Source organism: Montipora foliosa, chromosome 7 (assembly GCF_036669935.1).
Source record: "Montipora foliosa isolate CH-2021 chromosome 7, ASM3666993v2, whole genome shotgun sequence".
Taxonomy (NCBI): domain Eukaryota; kingdom Metazoa; phylum Cnidaria; class Anthozoa; order Scleractinia; family Acroporidae; genus Montipora; species Montipora foliosa.
Genome location: NC_090875.1, coordinates 36,876,606 through 36,893,159, shown reverse-complemented (window position 1 = coordinate 36,893,159; position 16,554 = coordinate 36,876,606). Strand labels below are relative to the sequence as shown.

At 50.5% G+C, this 16,554-nt stretch overlaps 9 non-coding genes across 9 annotated transcripts; 3 read left to right on the top strand and 6 right to left on the bottom strand.

Moving 5' to 3' along the window:
- The first annotated feature begins 270 nt into the window (after positions 1 to 270).
- On the top strand, positions 271 to 389 carry LOC138012157 (5S ribosomal RNA). The gene has a single exon (XR_011125016.1). It is a non-coding gene; the product is annotated as a 5S ribosomal RNA (ribosomal RNA).
- Positions 390 to 1,364: 975 nt separating this feature from the next.
- On the bottom strand, positions 1,365 to 1,528 carry LOC138011952 (U1 spliceosomal RNA). The gene has a single exon (XR_011124852.1). It is a non-coding gene; the product is annotated as a U1 spliceosomal RNA (small nuclear RNA).
- Positions 1,529 to 1,722: 194 nt separating this feature from the next.
- Positions 1,723 to 1,913, bottom strand: LOC138012125 (U2 spliceosomal RNA). Its single transcript, XR_011124993.1, has one exon. It is a non-coding gene; the product is annotated as a U2 spliceosomal RNA (small nuclear RNA).
- A 5,639-nt stretch (positions 1,914 to 7,552) lies between these two features.
- On the bottom strand, positions 7,553 to 7,744 carry LOC138012035 (U2 spliceosomal RNA). Its single transcript, XR_011124926.1, has one exon. It is a non-coding gene; the product is annotated as a U2 spliceosomal RNA (small nuclear RNA).
- A 267-nt stretch (positions 7,745 to 8,011) lies between these two features.
- Positions 8,012 to 8,130, top strand: LOC138012156 (5S ribosomal RNA). The gene has a single exon (XR_011125015.1). It is a non-coding gene; the product is annotated as a 5S ribosomal RNA (ribosomal RNA).
- A 976-nt stretch (positions 8,131 to 9,106) lies between these two features.
- Positions 9,107 to 9,270, bottom strand: LOC138011951 (U1 spliceosomal RNA). The gene has a single exon (XR_011124851.1). It is a non-coding gene; the product is annotated as a U1 spliceosomal RNA (small nuclear RNA).
- A 194-nt stretch (positions 9,271 to 9,464) lies between these two features.
- LOC138012124 (U2 spliceosomal RNA) lies at positions 9,465 to 9,655 on the bottom strand. Its single transcript, XR_011124992.1, has one exon. It is a non-coding gene; the product is annotated as a U2 spliceosomal RNA (small nuclear RNA).
- Positions 9,656 to 15,294: 5,639 nt separating this feature from the next.
- LOC138012034 (U2 spliceosomal RNA) lies at positions 15,295 to 15,486 on the bottom strand. Its single transcript, XR_011124925.1, has one exon. It is a non-coding gene; the product is annotated as a U2 spliceosomal RNA (small nuclear RNA).
- A 267-nt stretch (positions 15,487 to 15,753) lies between these two features.
- On the top strand, positions 15,754 to 15,872 carry LOC138012155 (5S ribosomal RNA). Its single transcript, XR_011125014.1, has one exon. It is a non-coding gene; the product is annotated as a 5S ribosomal RNA (ribosomal RNA).
- The last annotated feature ends 682 nt before the right edge of the window (positions 15,873 to 16,554 follow it).

Sequence of the window (16,554 nt, the reverse complement as noted above, 5' to 3'; positions counted from 1 at the left end):
GATGCCCGTAAATGCTCACAGCGGACAAGGTGCTCCCAGTCTCATGGCCACGAGATATGGTGGTCCGATTACAATCCGTGCCAAGGAAGGAATGCCCAAAGCCAACCTGAAAGCGAGGCGCACACAACGATCGCCCTTGTACAGTGGGCAGCAGGACCAGCATTGCATGGCACTTGCGTTGACGGCAAGAGGACAAATGCACATTGTGCTTGCTCTGACCTCGTTTTTATTTTCCCTTATAACAAAGTTAATTTTCACGGCGAATTACTTGTCTACGACCATACCACAGGGAAAACACCGGTTCTCGTCCGATCACCGAAGTTAAGCCCTGTCGGGCGGGGTTAGTACTTGGATGGGAGACCGCCTGGGAATACCCCGTGTTGTAGGCTTCCCTTTTTCCTTCTGTACACTTGATTATCTCAAAAAATCTCAGTTTCCTTTAATGAAAGAACATTCCAAACCAGGTTTTTTGAACACAACATGCCAACGATATGTCAAAGATGAGACATACAACAAAAACAAAATAGTTCACACGAGAAAGTGGAACTTGTATTCCCAAGGGAGCGCGTGCGCGCGAGATCTTATCAATCCAACGTTTATGACATGAAACGTATCTTTTCGTGTGAGCAAAGAACAGGATACGACAAGTAAAAAATGCATGCACTGTTATGCATTAGATGGAAGTTAACCTAGCCCGGATGATATGCATACAACGAAGGCTACAACACTACAACATTGATCCTGCGAAAACGTGACTTACGTGACGTAGCGCACTTCAAAGTCTTACTGTTCCCTGCTCAACACGGACAGTACGTATTCAAAGGGCCGATAAGACACTATCCTGACCATGAAAGATTTACTTTTTATGATAACAATCCAATTAACTGATAACATAGAGAAACCACAAAGTGTTGGCCACAGAAATGTAACGCCAACTGATCTGGCGGGTCCTCAGTTACTCAATGCAAAACGGGCTCTCCAGAACGCAACATAACACAACGCAAAAGAAATCTATCGCGATGGAGCAGTACAAACACACATCCACTTACGTTTTCGAAACGATGCACGAGGATAAGAGCTCGACCCGCTGGCATTTTCTTGTCTCACTCGTCTATCGATGGAAATCGATGCGGCTGAAATAAACACGTCCTCTCGCTCTCTCTACGGCCAAGAATGAAAGAAATAAAATCACAGTTTTGCAGTGCACCAAGTACGGAACATTCACCTACAATTTCAGCAGTGGAATTCACAAATACAACTCACCTTCCTTAGTCCTTACACCGCCACCGCATCTCCTTCCCTGCCCTGCCTGAAACGTTACCAACAAACCTTCCCATTAGCCAACTTTGCCACCGGGTTTGGTGCGGGGACTAGCGCGAACGCAGGTCCCCACTACCAGAAATTATACGCTCGAGTTACCCACATTTGGGGTAATCGCAAGGGTCAACCCAATCGAAGTGCAATGAAAGAGCCTCACCTTGAGAGGACTGCCTCCCTGATCACAGTGCCTCCCGCGTCAGGTAAGTATGCCTTTTCAACCTCTCCGGAACCGCAAAACGCAACTTGTCTGCGCATACCATGTGGTAATGGGGGTCACGTGCTCCTCGTCCTGTCGTGTCGTGCTGTCCACTCGCTGCTATGCTACCTAGAAAAGAGAAGAGAATGTGAAGGTTGGTTGCTTGGTCATTTGTTCTGCTTTCACTTGATTATTTCTTCCCCAGAGGGAAGTGGGCCACGCTCGGAGGTAGTGCTATACCGAGGCAACCCGTGGCCGGGACGAGGCAAGCCTCTTTTCCACGGCCCAGTTCCAAAAATCAGTTTAATATATGAGCTGCTCGATGAGCAGCGGTGAATGGCAGACCAAAGGTCACCAGTCGACAGACTCATCCAACGCCTGAGGCATTGGTCACCAGTATTAGGCGACAGAGGCGAAATAAAACTAAGCAAATCAGGTGGTACAGAGGGTGAATTAAGCAGGTGGCCCGAAGCGAAAAACGAGCTTGTTGGAAACATAGAGGCGATGACTCCATCCGCCCCCCACTGGCGGGCAAAATAACGTCGACGTCTCCGGGTTGAAAAACGCTTGAAGAGCAAGGGGAGGTGGAACTTGACACGGGCCTTTGCTCCCTCAATGACGGCGAGGGCCCCAGGTTGACAGAACGAAAGCGGTAGTCATTGCGGGCCAGCCAGATGTGAAACTTACAGGCACACAACAGGTAACTGAAGACTTTGGGCACTGCGTGAAGCTCAGTGGAATTGAAACCAAAAAGTAAATGGCGACGCTCAAGCACAGGACACATAGGCGAGAAATGAAAAAGGAGGGACTGTAGCCAACCAACAACACTTTGAGCAAGGGGACACACAAAGAGCAAATGCGACAGTGACTCGACGACAGGACCACAAAAACAAGCGGAGGAGACAGATAAACCAAAAGAGAGAAGACGCTCAGCAGTGTAAATCACACCATGAGCTACCTTCCAGGAGAAATCAACAACAAAGCGGTCAAAATCAAAGAAGTGGAACTGGCGCCACGTATCATACCAGTAAAGGTCCCCAAAGGAGGGAAAGAACTTAACTACACAGTGCGGTGTGACAGAGGAACAGGATAAAAGAAACTGGTAACCGACTTTGGCAGAGAAAAAAAGCCACGGAGGCGACAACGTGAGGGTCAGAGGATGCGAAAACCAAAGTTCCCCGGGAGGGGGAAAAAGAGCCACCAAGCGACTCCCAGGCCAAAAGCAAAGAGGAGTAAAATGGCGGTAACAGGGACCTGTCGAAGGCAGCGGGACGGGAGAAAACATCAAGAGAGGAGGCAGCAAAACACGATTGAAACCAGTACGACACAAAGGAGGACCAGCTTGACGAGGACAAAGTAGACCGTTTGACCCACTGACCCAGAAGCGACCAAACCTTGAGCTTAATGTCCACCACCGAGAAACCTCCCAGCGATGTGGGCTGAACGACCACAGCACGTGCAACGAGCTCCCGCTTGGTTTTCCAGAAGAATGAGAAAACAAGGGAGTTAAGTTCTTTAAGTACCCAGGGGGGCATGTGGACCAGGGATGCCACATACCAAACCCTGGCGAGGGCCAGGCAATTGATGACCAAAGCCTTGCCATGAAAAGACAAGGAGCGCTGACGCCAGGAGGAGAGGACGCGTTCCACAGCCTCTATCCGAGGCCGCCAATTAGTTCATCAATGTCATGCGGGCCAATGAAGACTCCGAGGATTTTAAGCTTAGAAGATGTCCAGTCGAGAGGGACAGGGGGGTCAGTTCGGCCAGCCCAAGACCCCAGCCACAAGCCGCGAGACTTTGTCAGGTTGAGCTTGGATCCAGAACCAAGCTCATACCTTGTGTAGGTGTCAAAAACAGCCCTAATGGAGGCATCGGAGGACAAGATGAGCGATGTGTCATCCGCGTACTGGGAAATTGGAGAGAGCGGTGAGGGCAGTCCAGGCAGCAAAGGTCCAGTAATGGCGGGATTTGCTCGAATATTGGCGGCCAAGACCTCAGCGACCATAACATACAGCAAAGGTGCGAGGGGGCAGCCTTGACGCACCCCCCGTGTGAGACTGAAAAAGTTTGAGACATGACCGTTAACAATGACAGCACTCTGAACAGCATTATAGAAAAGGCGGATCCAGCGCAGAAAGGAGGTTTGGAAACCCATTCTGCAGAGGGTGGCATGCAGAAAGGACCAATCAACGCGATCAAACGCTTTTTCTTGGTCGAGCGAGAGGATGGCACAAGGAGACCCGGATTGCGTGGCGTAATGGACCATGTCTCGGAGATAAGCGACGTTCTCACCAATATAACGACCGGGGACACCACAGGTTTGATCCTCAGCCACCACGGCATGAATAACCTTCAGGAGACGCCCAGCGATGACGCGGGCAGCGAGCTTGTAGTCCACACTAAGGAGGGAAATTGGCCGCCAGTTACGAGGGTTCAGCCGGTCACCCGTCTTAAAGATGAGAGAAATGATGCCTCGACGCTGAGAGAGGCTGAGAGTGCCAGCCTCATAACATGAGTTCAGGACGAGCACGAGGTCCTGTCCGAGCACCGGCCAGAATTTGACATAAAACTCCATAGGGAGGCCATCCAAGCCCGGGGTCTTGCCTCGAGCCATCCCACATAAAGCAGTATAACACTCCTCCGACTGGAGAGGACCATCACACTGTTGAGCCTGGTCGGCGGACAAGGTGGAGGTGAGGGCGTCGAGCAGGGAAAGAGCCACGTCCCCGTCAGTAGGCTCGGCACTAAACAAGTTAGAATAAAAGGAAGCAAAAGCCTGGCATAGGTCCTTTGAACTCGAGACCACTGTGCCATCATCGCATCGAAGTGCTGAAATAAGTCGGTCGGCGGCACGCTTCTTTTCCAGACGGAAGAAAAAGGCCGAGGAGGTTTCACCTTCCTCAACCCATTGGCCCGAGCACGGACTTGGGCTCCCCGAGCTGCCTCGAGGTCTAGGGCAGCAAGGGCAGACAGGGTAGAATGGTACGGCTCAACACAGGAGGTGAAACCGGCATCAACACGGTTCTTAAGATGCCCAGCTAGTCGGCCAAGGAGGTCTCGACACTGCGATGTTTTCTTTCGAGCGCTCAGCGCAATATTTAATTGTGAGGCCTTTGATTTGGCTCTTGCCCTTATCCCACCACTTAGCTAGTGACGGGAAGGACAGCATGGACTGCCTCCAAACGGACCAAAAATTAGTGATATGCTGGATATAGTCCTCATCATTGAGGACAGAAATGTTGAGCTTCCAGAAACTGTCCCAGGAGCAGCAATGTCTGGGACACTACAAGAAAGCACCACACCACAGTGATCCGAAAACGGACAAGGAATAATATCGCAAGTCAAGACTGATGGTAACAGGAGTACGGGGCACCAATGAGATCAATACGGGAGGCCATAAGGCCGTCTGAGCGAGTCCAAGAGAAGGCAGAATCGGAAGGATGCAGGTGCCTCCAAATGTCCAGACAACAGCAGGAGTCAAAAAGACGTTTTAAGGTAGCAGTACTTTCGCGGGAAGTGTCAGAGACATTGGAGCCCCGACGATCGAGGGCGCGGTCGAACACAGTGTTAAAGTCCCCGGCAAGGAAGGTCGGATAGGTGGGATCAACCCAAGACGAGACGTCGTCCAGGAAGTCGTCACGGGCTGGGTTGCGATTGGGGGCGTAGAGACAGCAGATACGAAACGGGTGCCCAGAATGGGTAAAGTGGCAAAAAACAACACGCCCAGCGGTGTCACACCAAGAGCTCGTAAGGGTGACCGTGGGGCGGAATAAAATGATGCAACCACAAGAGTGTGCAGAGCCAACAGAAGCAACTGCATTAAAACCAGATGAACGAAACCAGACTGACATTCACTGTCTGAAGAGCAGTGGGCCCTCTTGTAGGCAGACAATGTCAGGGACCTGAGGAAAGGAACGTAACCAGTGCAGAACACCAGCGCGCTTGGACGAGTCCCTGAGACCATTGGTGTTTAAGGAGAGGATAGAGAGAGCCATAACTGAGAAGAAAGAGAGAGACAGCACAACTAGGAGCGACGGCTCCGAACCGGGGCAGGGGGAGCCAAGGAGGGAAGGCCAGAATGAACAGCCCTCCCAGACTCCCTGCCCTTTCCAGACTTCGAGCGGCCGGGGACCGCAGAACCAGGAAGAGGTTTCTTCGCTTTCTTCTTAGACTTGACCTGATCATCAGAGGAAGCCTCAACATCCGAAAGTCCACGCTTAGTGACTGGTGAATCAGTCAGCTCGACCTCGTTAACCATTACGGGAGACAGAGATAGAACCTGTGGGGTATTTACAGGGGTTACATTGATGCCCGTTAAAGGGTCATCGTCACTAAATATACTTTGACTGTATTCAGTCTCATTAACTAGTTCATTATCATTCGTATCCATTTCTTTTCCATTATTACTATTATCCATTTCCATTTCTTTTCCATTAACTACAGCATTATTTGTCATTTCTTTTCCAGTAACTACATTATTACTATTATCCATTTCCATTTCTTTTCCATTAACTATAGTAGTATTGTCCATTACACCAACTACGTTACTACTAGTGTTAACATTGTATTACTCTGTGGCGCAGCCAAACCATCAGACGCAGCGGCGGGGGAGGCAGCCACCTGCACGCGCGTCGAGGACCCACCATTACCGTTTTAGGGAGGGCCGCACCCTCCTTAACATTTACTGGTGGCAGGAGAGGCCATGGGTGGAGTACCAGGGGGGATAACTCATTGTCCCTGAGGTCGGTGTGGGAACCCCAACTTGAAATACCAGGTTGCGTGGGGGCAGGAGGACGAAGGGTTACCCCCTCGTCCCCAGAGTCCTCATGGTCAGAGCTTGCAGGAGAAGTGGGAAGGTCCTCAGGACCAGAACTGACATCCAGGAGGGGAGGCAGCGACTCCGGGGGAGTGGCACCAACAACAAGTGAAGCGGACGGATGGGCGGGGGTCGCAGGCGAAGATGGTGGGTTCCCCCAGGCATTGGGGGGGTTGGGCAATCCCTGGCCATGTGACCAGGCTCCCGACACCTGCGGCACTTCCCGCGCAAGTCACAGTTTTTGGTGAGGTGTTCCCCACGACAGATATCACATTCGGCCGGCTGACCCACATACCACACCTTACATTTATATCCAGCAATGTCCAGATTACGAGGGATCCGGCCAGAACGAACCATTTTGATGATACGGGCTCCAGTGCAGATTGCAGGGTCACCCGGGTAATGCTGGTGCCTTATCGTCTCCACCTTCCCGTACGAGGAAAAGTAGGGCCGGAGGCGATCATCACTCTCCTCAAAGGGATAGTGATACAACATAACATTTTGAGCTCGAGGCCCAGCATACATGACTTTGCACTTAGCACCAGCTAAAGTGACAAAATCATAACCTTCAACAATATTTTTACATTTTGGGTCAGCGAAAGTAATCTGAACCAGTTTTACGGGAACAAACTGAATACTGTCAATCACAAAGGGGGTGAACTTTCCCTTGATGGCTGTAACAAGTTCCGCCCTGGGAACAGAGGTTGGAACATCGGAAAGGTCGAGGACTACTGTCCTCTTAAAGGCCGCAAGAGGCATGATGAAAAGGGAAAAAGAGAAAAAACAGTCCCCCCGGAAAGCAAAGCTCCCAGGAAGGGAACAGAAAGACTGGCTACCCTGGGTTATGGCAGGACGCCAAGCATAAGTCCCCAGGAGGGTCACCAGTAAAACTCAGGAATCAAAAATCTTACCACAAATCCCAAAAACGCTTGTCCCCACACTCCAATTCCAATACGGAACTTACGCGTACCACAAGGAAAGGCACGAACCTGGCAGATAATAAAAACCCGCGTCAGGTAAGTATGCCTTTTCAACCTCTCCGGAACCGCAAAAACGCAACTTGTCTGCGCATACCATGTGGTAATGGGGGTCACGTGCTCCTCGTCCTGTCGTGTCGTGCTGTCCACTCGCTGCTATGCTACCTAGAAAAGAGAAGAGAAATGTGAAGGTTGGTTGCTTGGTCATTTGTTCTGCTTTCACTTGATTATTTCTTCCCCAGAGGGAAGTGGGCCACGCTCGGAGGTAGTGCTATACCGAGGCAACCCGTGGCCGGGACGAGGCAAGCCTCTTTTCCACGGCCCAGTTCCAAAAATCAGTTTAATATATGAGCTGCTCGATGAGCAGCGTATCAGATATTAAGCTGATAAGAACAGATACTACACTTGATCTTAGCCAAAAGGCCGAGAAGCGATGCCCGTAAATGCTCACAGCGGACAAGGTGCTCCCAGTCTCATGGCCACGAGATATGGTGGTCCGATTACAATCCGTGCCAAGGAAGGAATGCCCAAAGCCAACCTGAAAGCGAGGCGCACACAACGATCGCCCTTGTACAGTGGGCAGCAGGACCAGCATTGCATGGCACTTGCGTTGACGGCAAGAGGACAAATGCACATTGTGCTTGCTCTGACCTCGTTTTTATTTTCCCTTATAACAAAGTTAATTTTCACGGCGAATTACTTGTCTACGACCATACCACAGGGAAAACACCGGTTCTCGTCCGATCACCGAAGTTAAGCCCTGTCGGGCGGGGTTAGTACTTGGATGGGAGACCGCCTGGGAATACCCCGTGTTGTAGGCTTCCCTTTTTCCTTCTGTACACTTGATTATCTCAAAAAATCTCAGTTTCCTTTAATGAAAGAACATTCCAAACCAGTATTTTTGAACACAACATGCCAACGATATGTCAAAGATGAGACATACAACAAAAACAAAATAGTTCACACGAGAAAGTGGAACTTGTATTCCCAAGGGAGCGCGTGCGCGCGAGATCTTATCAATCCAACGTTTATGACATGAAACGTATCTTTTCGTGTGAGCAAAGAACAGGATACGACAAGTAAAAAATGCATGCACTGTTATGCATTAGATGGAAGTTAACCTAGCCCGGATGATATGCATACAACGAAGGCTACAACACTACAACATTGATCCTGCGAAAACGTGACTTACGTGACGTAGCGCACTTCAAAGTCTTACTGTTCCCTGCTCAACACGGACAGTACGTATTCAAAGGGCCGATAAGACACTATCCTGACCATGAAAGATTTACTTTTTATGATAACAATCCAATTAACTGATAACATAGAGAAACCACAAAGTGTTGGCCACAGAAATGTAACGCCAACTGATCTGGCGGGTCCTCAGTTACTCAATGCAAAACGGGCTCTCCAGAACGCAACATAACACAACGCAAAAGAAATCTATCGCGATGGAGCAGTACAAACACACATCCACTTACGTTTTCGAAACGATGCACGAGGATAAGAGCTCGACCCGCTGGCATTTTCTTGTCTCACTCGTCTATCGATGGAAATCGATGCGGCTGAAATAAACACGTCCTCTCGCTCTCTCTACGGCCAAGAATGAAAGAAATAAAATCACAGTTTTGCAGTGCACCAAGTACGGAACATTCACCTACAATTTCAGCAGTGGAATTCACAAATACAACTCACCTTCCTTAGTCCTTACACCGCCACCGCATCTCCTTCCCTGCCCTGCCTGAAACGTTACCAACAAACCTTCCCATTAGCCAACTTTGCCACCGGGGTTTGGTGCGGGGACTAGCGCGAACGCAGGTCCCCACTACCAGAAATTATACGCTCGAGTTACCCACATTTGGGGTAATCGCAAGGGTCAACCCAATCGAAGTGCAATGAAAGAGCCTCACCTTGAGAGGACTGCCTCCCTGATCACAGTGCCTCCCGCGTCAGGTAAGTATGCCTTTTCAACCTCTCCGGAACCGCAAAACGCAACTTGTCTGCGCATACCATGTGGTAATGGGGGTCACGTGCTCCTCGTCCTGTCGTGTCGTGCTGTCCACTCGCTGCTATGCTACCTAGAAAAGAGAAGAGAATGTGAAGGTTGGTTGCTTGGTCATTTGTTCTGCTTTCACTTGATTATTTCTTCCCCAGAGGGAAGTGGGCCACGCTCGGAGGTAGTGCTATACCGAGGCAACCCGTGGCCGGGACGAGGCAAGCCTCTTTTCCACGGCCCAGTTCCAAAAATCAGTTTAATATATGAGCTGCTCGATGAGCAGCGGTGAATGGCAGACCAAAGGTCACCAGTCGACAGACTCATCCAACGCCTGAGGCATTGGTCACCAGTATTAGGCGACAGAGGCGAAATAAAACTAAGCAAATCAGGTGGTACAGAGGGTGAATTAAGCAGGTGGCCCGAAGCGAAAAACGAGCTTGTTGGAAACATAGAGGCGATGACTCCATCCGCCCCCCACTGGCGGGCAAAATAACGTCGACGTCTCCGGGTTGAAAAACGCTTGAAGAGCAAGGGGAGGTGGAACTTGACACGGGCCTTTGCTCCCTCAATGACGGCGAGGGCCCCAGGTTGACAGAACGAAAGCGGTAGTCATTGCGGGCCAGCCAGATGTGAAACTTACAGGCACACAACAGGTAACTGAAGACTTTGGGCACTGCGTGAAGCTCAGTGGAATTGAAACCAAAAAGTAAATGGCGACGCTCAAGCACAGGACACATAGGCGAGAAATGAAAAAGGAGGGACTGTAGCCAACCAACAACACTTTGAGCAAGGGGACACACAAAGAGCAAATGCGACAGTGACTCGACGACAGGACCACAAAAACAAGCGGAGGAGACAGATAAACCAAAAGAGAGAAGACGCTCAGCAGTGTAAATCACACCATGAGCTACCTTCCAGGAGAAATCAACAACAAAGCGGTCAAAATCAAAGAAGTGGAACTGGCGCCACGTATCATACCAGTAAAGGTCCCCAAAGGAGGGAAAGAACTTAACTACACAGTGCGGTGTGACAGAGGAACAGGATAAAAGAAACTGGTAACCGACTTTGGCAGAGAAAAAAAGCCACGGAGGCGACAACGTGAGGGTCAGAGGATGCGAAAACCAAAGTTCCCCGGGAGGGGGAAAAAGAGCCACCAAGCGACTCCCAGGCCAAAAGCAAAGAGGAGTAAAATGGCGGTAACAGGGACCTGTCGAAGGCAGCGGGACGGGAGAAAACATCAAGAGAGGAGGCAGCAAAACACGATTGAAACCAGTACGACACAAAGGAGGACCAGCTTGACGAGGACAAAGTAGACCGTTTGACCCACTGACCCAGAAGCGACCAAACCTTGAGCTTAATGTCCACCACCGAGAAACCTCCCAGCGATGTGGGCTGAACGACCACAGCACGTGCAACGAGCTCCCGCTTGGTTTTCCAGAAGAATGAGAAAACAAGGGAGTTAAGTTCTTTAAGTACCCAGGGGGGCATGTGGACCAGGGATGCCACATACCAAACCCTGGCGAGGGCCAGGCAATTGATGACCAAAGCCTTGCCATGAAAAGACAAGGAGCGCTGACGCCAGGAGGAGAGGACGCGTTCCACAGCCTCTATCCGAGGCCGCCAATTAGTTCATCAATGTCATGCGGGCCAATGAAGACTCCGAGGATTTTAAGCTTAGAAGATGTCCAGTCGAGAGGGACAGGGGGGTCAGTTCGGCCAGCCCAAGACCCCAGCCACAAGCCGCGAGACTTTGTCAGGTTGAGCTTGGATCCAGAACCAAGCTCATACCTTGTGTAGGTGTCAAAAACAGCCCTAATGGAGGCATCGGAGGACAAGATGAGCGATGTGTCATCCGCGTACTGGGAAATTGGAGAGAGCGGTGAGGGCAGTCCAGGCAGCAAAGGTCCAGTAATGGCGGGATTTGCTCGAATATTGGCGGCCAAGACCTCAGCGACCATAACATACAGCAAAGGTGCGAGGGGGCAGCCTTGACGCACCCCCCGTGTGAGACTGAAAAAGTTTGAGACATGACCGTTAACAATGACAGCACTCTGAACAGCATTATAGAAAAGGCGGATCCAGCGCAGAAAGGAGGTTTGGAAACCCATTCTGCAGAGGGTGGCATGCAGAAAGGACCAATCAACGCGATCAAACGCTTTTTCTTGGTCGAGCGAGAGGATGGCACAAGGAGACCCGGATTGCGTGGCGTAATGGACCATGTCTCGGAGATAAGCGACGTTCTCACCAATATAACGACCGGGGACACCACAGGTTTGATCCTCAGCCACCACGGCATGAATAACCTTCAGGAGACGCCCAGCGATGACGCGGGCAGCGAGCTTGTAGTCCACACTAAGGAGGGAAATTGGCCGCCAGTTACGAGGGTTCAGCCGGTCACCCGTCTTAAAGATGAGAGAAATGATGCCTCGACGCTGAGAGAGGCTGAGAGTGCCAGCCTCATAACATGAGTTCAGGACGAGCACGAGGTCCTGTCCGAGCACCGGCCAGAATTTGACATAAAACTCCATAGGGAGGCCATCCAAGCCCGGGGTCTTGCCTCGAGCCATCCCACATAAAGCAGTATAACACTCCTCCGACTGGAGAGGACCATCACACTGTTGAGCCTGGTCGGCGGACAAGGTGGAGGTGAGGGCGTCGAGCAGGGAAAGAGCCACGTCCCCGTCAGTAGGCTCGGCACTAAACAAGTTAGAATAAAAGGAAGCAAAAGCCTGGCATAGGTCCTTTGAACTCGAGACCACTGTGCCATCATCGCATCGAAGTGCTGAAATAAGTCGGTCGGCGGCACGCTTCTTTTCCAGACGGAAGAAAAAGGCCGAGGAGGTTTCACCTTCCTCAACCCATTGGCCCGAGCACGGACTTGGGCTCCCCGAGCTGCCTCGAGGTCTAGGGCAGCAAGGGCAGACAGGGTAGAATGGTACGGCTCAACACAGGAGGTGAAACCGGCATCAACACGGTTCTTAAGATGCCCAGCTAGTCGGCCAAGGAGGTCTCGACACTGCGATGTTTTCTTTCGAGCGCTCAGCGCAATATTTAATTGTGAGGCCTTTGATTTGGCTCTTGCCCTTATCCCACCACTTAGCTAGTGACGGGAAGGACAGCATGGACTGCCTCCAAACGGACCAAAAATTAGTGATATGCTGGATATAGTCCTCATCATTGAGGACAGAAATGTTGAGCTTCCAGAAACTGTCCCAGGAGCAGCAATGTCTGGGACACTACAAGAAAGCACCACACCACAGTGATCCGAAAACGGACAAGGAATAATATCGCAAGTCAAGACTGATGGTAACAGGAGTACGGGGCACCAATGAGATCAATACGGGAGGCCATAAGGCCGTCTGAGCGAGTCCAAGAGAAGGCAGAATCGGAAGGATGCAGGTGCCTCCAAATGTCCAGACAACAGCAGGAGTCAAAAAGACGTTTTAAGGTAGCAGTACTTTCGCGGGAAGTGTCAGAGACATTGGAGCCCCGACGATCGAGGGCGCGGTCGAACACAGTGTTAAAGTCCCCGGCAAGGAAGGTCGGATAGGTGGGATCAACCCAAGACGAGACGTCGTCCAGGAAGTCGTCACGGGCTGGGTTGCGATTGGGGGCGTAGAGACAGCAGATACGAAACGGGTGCCCAGAATGGGTAAAGTGGCAAAAAACAACACGCCCAGCGGTGTCACACCAAGAGCTCGTAAGGGTGACCGTGGGGCGGAATAAAATGATGCAACCACAAGAGTGTGCAGAGCCAACAGAAGCAACTGCATTAAAACCAGATGAACGAAACCAGACTGACATTCACTGTCTGAAGAGCAGTGGGCCCTCTTGTAGGCAGACAATGTCAGGGACCTGAGGAAAGGAACGTAACCAGTGCAGAACACCAGCGCGCTTGGACGAGTCCCTGAGACCATTGGTGTTTAAGGAGAGGATAGAGAGAGCCATAACTGAGAAGAAAGAGAGAGACAGCACAACTAGGAGCGACGGCTCCGAACCGGGGCAGGGGGAGCCAAGGAGGGAAGGCCAGAATGAACAGCCCTCCCAGACTCCCTGCCCTTTCCAGACTTCGAGCGGCCGGGGACCGCAGAACCAGGAAGAGGTTTCTTCGCTTTCTTCTTAGACTTGACCTGATCATCAGAGGAAGCCTCAACATCCGAAAGTCCACGCTTAGTGACTGGTGAATCAGTCAGCTCGACCTCGTTAACCATTACGGGAGACAGAGATAGAACCTGTGGGGTATTTACAGGGGTTACATTGATGCCCGTTAAAGGGTCATCGTCACTAAATATACTTTGACTGTATTCAGTCTCATTAACTAGTTCATTATCATTCGTATCCATTTCTTTTCCATTATTACTATTATCCATTTCCATTTCTTTTCCATTAACTACAGCATTATTTGTCATTTCTTTTCCAGTAACTACATTATTACTATTATCCATTTCCATTTCTTTTCCATTAACTATAGTAGTATTGTCCATTACACCAACTACGTTACTACTAGTGTTAACATTGTATTACTCTGTGGCGCAGCCAAACCATCAGACGCAGCGGCGGGGGAGGCAGCCACCTGCACGCGCGTCGAGGACCCACCATTACCGTTTTAGGGAGGGCCGCACCCTCCTTAACATTTACTGGTGGCAGGAGAGGCCATGGGTGGAGTACCAGGGGGGATAACTCATTGTCCCTGAGGTCGGTGTGGGAACCCCAACTTGAAATACCAGGTTGCGTGGGGGCAGGAGGACGAAGGGTTACCCCCTCGTCCCCAGAGTCCTCATGGTCAGAGCTTGCAGGAGAAGTGGGAAGGTCCTCAGGACCAGAACTGACATCCAGGAGGGGAGGCAGCGACTCCGGGGGAGTGGCACCAACAACAAGTGAAGCGGACGGATGGGCGGGGGTCGCAGGCGAAGATGGTGGGTTCCCCCAGGCATTGGGGGGGTTGGGCAATCCCTGGCCATGTGACCAGGCTCCCGACACCTGCGGCACTTCCCGCGCAAGTCACAGTTTTTGGTGAGGTGTTCCCCACGACAGATATCACATTCGGCCGGCTGACCCACATACCACACCTTACATTTATATCCAGCAATGTCCAGATTACGAGGGATCCGGCCAGAACGAACCATTTTGATGATACGGGCTCCAGTGCAGATTGCAGGGTCACCCGGGTAATGCTGGTGCCTTATCGTCTCCACCTTCCCGTACGAGGAAAAGTAGGGCCGGAGGCGATCATCACTCTCCTCAAAGGGATAGTGATACAACATAACATTTTGAGCTCGAGGCCCAGCATACATGACTTTGCACTTAGCACCAGCTAAAGTGACAAAATCATAACCTTCAACAATATTTTTACATTTTGGGTCAGCGAAAGTAATCTGAACCAGTTTTACGGGAACAAACTGAATACTGTCAATCACAAAGGGGGTGAACTTTCCCTTGATGGCTGTAACAAGTTCCGCCCTGGGAACAGAGGTTGGAACATCGGAAAGGTCGAGGACTACTGTCCTCTTAAAGGCCGCAAGAGGCATGATGAAAAGGGAAAAAGAGAAAAAACAGTCCCCCCGGAAAGCAAAGCTCCCAGGAAGGGAACAGAAAGACTGGCTACCCTGGGTTATGGCAGGACGCCAAGCATAAGTCCCCAGGAGGGTCACCAGTAAAACTCAGGAATCAAAAATCTTACCACAAATCCCAAAAACGCTTGTCCCCACACTCCAATTCCAATACGGAACTTACGCGTACCACAAGGAAAGGCACGAACCTGGCAGATAATAAAAACCCGCGTCAGGTAAGTATGCCTTTTCAACCTCTCCGGAACCGCAAAAACGCAACTTGTCTGCGCATACCATGTGGTAATGGGGGTCACGTGCTCCTCGTCCTGTCGTGTCGTGCTGTCCACTCGCTGCTATGCTACCTAGAAAAGAGAAGAGAAATGTGAAGGTTGGTTGCTTGGTCATTTGTTCTGCTTTCACTTGATTATTTCTTCCCCAGAGGGAAGTGGGCCACGCTCGGAGGTAGTGCTATACCGAGGCAACCCGTGGCCGGGACGAGGCAAGCCTCTTTTCCACGGCCCAGTTCCAAAAATCAGTTTAATATATGAGCTGCTCGATGAGCAGCGTATCAGATATTAAGCTGATAAGAACAGATACTACACTTGATCTTAGCCAAAAGGCCGAGAAGCGATGCCCGTAAATGCTCACAGCGGACAAGGTGCTCCCAGTCTCATGGCCACGAGATATGGTGGTCCGATTACAATCCGTGCCAAGGAAGGAATGCCCAAAGCCAACCTGAAAGCGAGGCGCACACAACGATCGCCCTTGTACAGTGGGCAGCAGGACCAGCATTGCATGGCACTTGCGTTGACGGCAAGAGGACAAATGCACATTGTGCTTGCTCTGACCTCGTTTTTATTTTCCCTTATAACAAAGTTAATTTTCACGGCGAATTACTTGTCTACGACCATACCACAGGGAAAACACCGGTTCTCGTCCGATCACCGAAGTTAAGCCCTGTCGGGCGGGGTTAGTACTTGGATGGGAGACCGCCTGGGAATACCCCGTGTTGTAGGCTTCCCTTTTTCCTTCTGTACACTTGATTATCTCAAAAAATCTCAGTTTCCTTTAATGAAAGAACATTCCAAACCAGTTTTTTGAACACAACATGCCAACGATATGTCAAAGATGAGACATACAACAAAAACAAAATAGTTCACACGAGAAAGTGGAACTTGTATTCCCAAGGGAGCGCGTGCGCGCGAGATCTTATCAATCCAACGTTTATGACATGAAACGTATCTTTTCGTGTGAGCAAAGAACAGGATACGACAAGTAAAAAATGCATGCACTGTTATGCATTAGATGGAAGTTAACCTAGCCCGGATGATATGCATACAACGAAGGCTACAACACTACAACATTGATCCTGCGAAAACGTGACTTACGTGACGTAGCGCACTTCAAAGTCTTACTGTTCCCTGCTCAACACGGACAGTACGTATTCAAAGGGCCGATAAGACACTATCCTGACCATGAAAGATTTACTTTTTATGATAACAATCCAATTAACTGATAACATAGAGAAACCACAAAGTGTTGGCCACAGAAATGTAACGCCAACTGATCTGGCGGGTCCTCAGTTACTCAATGCAAAACGGGCTCTCCAGAACGCAACATAACACAACGCAAAAGAAATCTATCGCGATGGAGCAGTACAAACACACATCCACTTACGTTTTCGAAACGATGCACGAGGA